General features: G+C 47.8%; 1 pseudogene; it reads left to right on the plus strand.

Annotated features, from left to right (window-relative positions):
- The first annotated feature begins 3,544 nt into the window (after positions 1-3,544).
- On the plus strand, positions 3,545-4,488 carry LOC134380998 (forkhead box protein H1-like; annotated as a pseudogene).
- The last annotated feature ends 290 nt before the right edge of the window (positions 4,489-4,778 follow it).

Genomic DNA, 4,778 nt, shown 5'->3' on the forward strand with positions numbered 1-4,778 from the left:
ATCTATATTCCTCAGTGTAGCTCAGTCAGTCATTCACTCATTGAGTCTCCAAGTAGTTGAGAGTGTCCATATGCCAATGAGGAGCAAGACTGATACAATCACAGTCTTTATAAAGGGGCAATCTAGTGCTGGCCTCTCAGCATGTGCTCTTAGACCAGCAGCACTGATCTCCTCTGGGAGCTTGTCAAAATGCAGATTCTCATGCTCCATCCTGGGACTACCAACCTGGAACCTGTATTTAGCAAGCTCCTCCAGGGATGCACATTAAGGTTAGAGAGGCACTGATCTACTACAACCTAATTTCTGAAAGTGCTTAGCCACGGAGGAATGTTGCCTGGAATTTAGATGTCACCCGTGGCTCACAGGTAGGGTGTCATGAAATGGAAAAATTAATAAAGTTAGCAATATCCAAAAGTTACTAAATCCCTCTCCAATGCAGATTATGAATCTAAGACCTGGCTGAATTGTATAATTGCCAAAGGCCATGGAAATCAGCAACTCTACAGAAGCAATAAGGGAAGCTGGGAGGTATTATACAACCATTTCATGATTCATCTGTGCCGTGAGTCCAGGGACTGTCAGGAAGGCAGAGATGGGTTCGAGCTGCAGGGTGAGAGGGTTTGGAGGAAAAGTTTGCCTGTCTTGGTACAGAAACTGAAAAGTGTCAGATTCCAGCTCTGACACTCAAGCCCACTAATGAATGGATTGGCTCCAAGATCGGCAGGGTAACAGATGGAAGCAGAAGAAAAATATATATATATAATTTCTCTCAAATTTGCTGAGTCCGAGGAAGATGGCAGAAGATTTGGATGCAGCCAGCGTGATTAATCTTACCAACTTTACCTTGAGTTTCACTTTGGGCTGGGGAATGGTATCAGCTTAAAAGTTAATTACAAGCAAGAAACAGATCACGCAGCTGATGTGCACATTACAAACAAATTAAATTCTTAAAATAGGCAATTCACCACTTGGAACAATGGTTTATGAGCCCACGGGTGCATGAAAATAATTGTGGAAGGTGAGCAAACTAATAGCTAAAATATGGGAATTAAATGAGGGCAAACTGAAGATATTAACCAAAAAGGAAAGGAAAACATGGTCAAGCTTTCATTTTGTAAACAACAAGCCAAGCAGAATGATCTAGGATGCAACCCCCCATGGAAGGAGCAGATAGGACCCTGATGGAGACAAGGCTCCCCAAAGATGTAGAAAGAAGCAGCTAAAGTGCAGAGAATCTGGGCAAGAGGAGGGACTGCCCAGCAGGGAAATCTTAGATTGAAGCTGGCAGAGGCAGCATCTCACCACAAAAGGGTAAATTAGGAGATGTGTGGGAGAAGAAGTTTCAACCGTAGAAAGTTGGAAATTAAGTCCAAAGTCTTCATTGGACAAATGAAGAAATCAAGCACAGAGAGGGGAAGTAACTTTCCCAAAGTCACACAGCAAGTGTCAGAGCCAGGACTTCAACCCTGGTCTCCTGACTCCAGGTCACACTTCCTTCTCATTCAAAAGGGTTTGCAGACTCATGTGCCTACAGAGTCAGGCAGGGAGCAGAAATGCAAAAGCTGGCCTGATGTGGGAAACTATAGGCCAGTGGAGTCCAATAGAAATCCAGTGTGTACCACATACCTAATATAAAAGTAGCCATCTCAATTGAGACCAGTCACATTTCAAGTCTCAATAGCTACATGTGGCTAGTGGTCCCCTTATTGGACAGTGCAACCACAGGGAACGATGGGAAATGCTAAAAACTGGAGAGGGGTGACCCATCTAAATGGCACAGCAGCCACAATCCCAATCTAACTTCTCTGAGCCTCAAGTTTTTTATCTTTAAAATGGGAATTTTCTCTTTTAGGGACATGTTTTAAGGACCAAATGAGAAAATTAAATGTAAAAGCAACTTGTCAATGTTGAAACACCACATAAACATAATCATTGCTGCTAGAACTTTCTCAGAGAATAGGGCATGGCTAACCATCATGATGGCATGTGAGACCCTACCTGTTACTGTCACCAGGATTTCAAGCCCTGCCTGCCCACATCCTGTTCCTGAAGTTTGGAAGAGCCTTCTTCACTAAGAGTTTATAGCCTTCCTGTCACTTCATATACACTGTCATCCATACCATACTGTAATCTTGGGCACTAAATCCACTGATTCATTCAACAAACACCACTGAGCATCACCTTGTGTCAGTCATTCTGGAAACTGAGAGTCTATACTGGAGTGGACACTGTCGGTGCTCTGTCTCCATCTTTCATCAGTTTTTTGTGCTCATTTCCTGATGTCTGTGTGCCCAGCTCACTCTACTTCTTTCCTAAGAGGACTGCCTTTGGGCTACAGGAACCCCATCACTCATATCTGTGAGTTTATGTCCCCGCCAGGGCAGCCCCTAACCAATGACACATGGGGACAGGACACCAACGCCCAGTTGCTCCTGGATTCCAGGTGGGCCAAACTCAAAGGCATCACTTACCCTCCAGAGCTCCCCGCAGGATCAGGCTGAGGCTGAACTTCCTCTGAAATCTCACCCTTGCTTGGCTACTTCCCCTTCCGGGTCTTTCAGTCAGTTTCTCCTGGGAGCACTTTCCTAATTAATCACTTGCACACGAATCCTCATCCCAGGACCTGAATCCGAGAGAACCTGGTCTAAGACACAGACATTATTATCACTCCTACAGAGCCCCTGCCATCAAGGAACTCTCCAGTTAACTGGGAAAGCTGAGATGCCACAAGCTGGAAAACATTTTATTCACCAGGAGTCCTTTTGGGAAAAGTGCCATATTTGCTTGGACGGATGTCTTAATAAGATCACTGGGGGCAAAACTGATTCTCTAAGGGCATGAATGCTGCAGGTGCCAAGACTTCAAGAGAAGAGGAGGAAATTGCTCTGTGTGAGACGGTGAGACAGATCTGTTTGTCCCCCAGAGCAGAACATGACGGAGAACATGAAGGATTTTAGGGGTCAGGACAAGAGTGGTGTGATGGAATGCCTCTCCTCTTCAGCAAGCTAGAGAGCAGCATGCAGACACAGGGCTGGAGACAGAAGAGTCGACAGGAAACTAACCTCTTCAGGGCTTTGGACCATCTCAGGTCATAGAATGAGGCCAGTCTGCAAGCTGCCACCAGTGTCCCCAGGAAGACTGCAGTAGCCTCCTCCGTGGTCTCTTGCCCCCTCCCCACATCGATTTCCCAGCGGGAGCCAGAGTGAGCTTTTAAAGTGCAACTAGGTCTTTTTTTTTTTTTTAATTGTGCATAGTTATTTTTTTAACCTCTATGTGAAAACTCATATTAATCCCTCTTTGATAGCAATAGTTAGATACTAATTAAAACCTCTGTGTAACCATTGTTTACAGAGTAAACAGGTATAAAACAGGTATAAAAACTGGTATAAAAACAGGTCGATTCAACTGGAATAAAGCAGACCACAGTTCATCCGGTTCTGGCTGTGTGCTCACATGTCAGAGAGAGCAAGCTCTTGTGGGCCACCAATCCCTTCAATGGGACCCCATTTTCATGACCTCATACTGTGAATTAGAGCTTCAAGACATGAATCTGGCCAGCTGCCCCATGGTTTCAGATCACCATCAAGTCCAGGCCGTGTTCCCGTTCTTCAGGGACAACTACGAAGACTGGAAGGACTCCATCTGCCGCAACCTTTCCTCCAACCGATACTTCTGAAAGGTGCCCAGGACCCAACGAAGCCCCAGCCAAGAGCAACTTGTGGGCAGTCGATGTGAGCCTGATCCTGGCGGAGGCACTGCAGCTGCAGAATACCACCTTGTGCCAAAACTGGCAGACGGGGGCATGCAGAGCCTTCGCCAAAGACATGGGCCCCTACATGCTGCATGGTTGGCCCTACTGGCCAGCCATTACCCCACTGCCACCACCCAACAAGGGCTTCAGCATTAAGTCTCTGTTCGGGGACCCCAGGGAGAGAACACCCTGGCCCCAACTGGCACTACATAGCAGCTGAGCTCTGACAGGCACAGGGAGCAGTGTGGAGGAGGCCATGTCCACTCCACCCCTGCACTCCTCCAAGAGTCCTCTGAGGCCCCCCTGCCCCCCTCCAGGCCCACAAGAATGGAGGGGGAGACTTTGGAGGGGGGAACTATCGGGCCCTCATCCCTCTCCCCAGAGCCCAGGGCCTGGCCCCTCCACTTACTGCCAGGGGATTGTCCAGCAGGGGACACAGGGCCTCGCTTTGGGGGCAGCTGCCCACCTCCTACTTGCCCATTTACACCCTCAACGTGGTAATGCCCTTGGCCCCACTACCACCCACCTCCTGTCCCTAGTGCCCACCTTTAACCAGCCCCGCCTACTGAGGAGTGGCCTCTGAAACCCGAGGGCCCCTAGAGCTGCTCTAGGATCTAGACACCCCCTTCCAGGGAGTTCCACCCAACAAGAGCATCTATGATGTGTGGGTCAGCAGCCACCTTTGGGACCTGGCTACCTCTGCCCCAGGCTGACTGCTCTCCTGGTACAGCCTGTGAGGCTCCTAGGACAAGGGCTGCTTCTCCCTCCTGCCCCTCACCAGCTTGATGGCGAGCCAAGGCCAGGACGGTGTCTGCAGTACAGCAGCCTTGAAACACAATGCACCAGCTTGCTGAGAGTGCACAATGTTTTTGTTGTTTGTTTTGTTTTTTATTGAATCATAATTGATTATACATATTTGGGGGATTCAATGTTGAGATATGTTGATCAAATCAATATTACTAGCATATATATTGTTACAAATCGTACTTATTCTTTATGCCCCTTGTCCAATCTCTCCCTATCCCCC

Source organism: Cynocephalus volans, chromosome 6, assembly GCF_027409185.1.
Source record: "Cynocephalus volans isolate mCynVol1 chromosome 6, mCynVol1.pri, whole genome shotgun sequence".
Classification (NCBI taxonomy): Eukaryota; Metazoa; Chordata; class Mammalia; order Dermoptera; family Cynocephalidae; genus Cynocephalus; species Cynocephalus volans.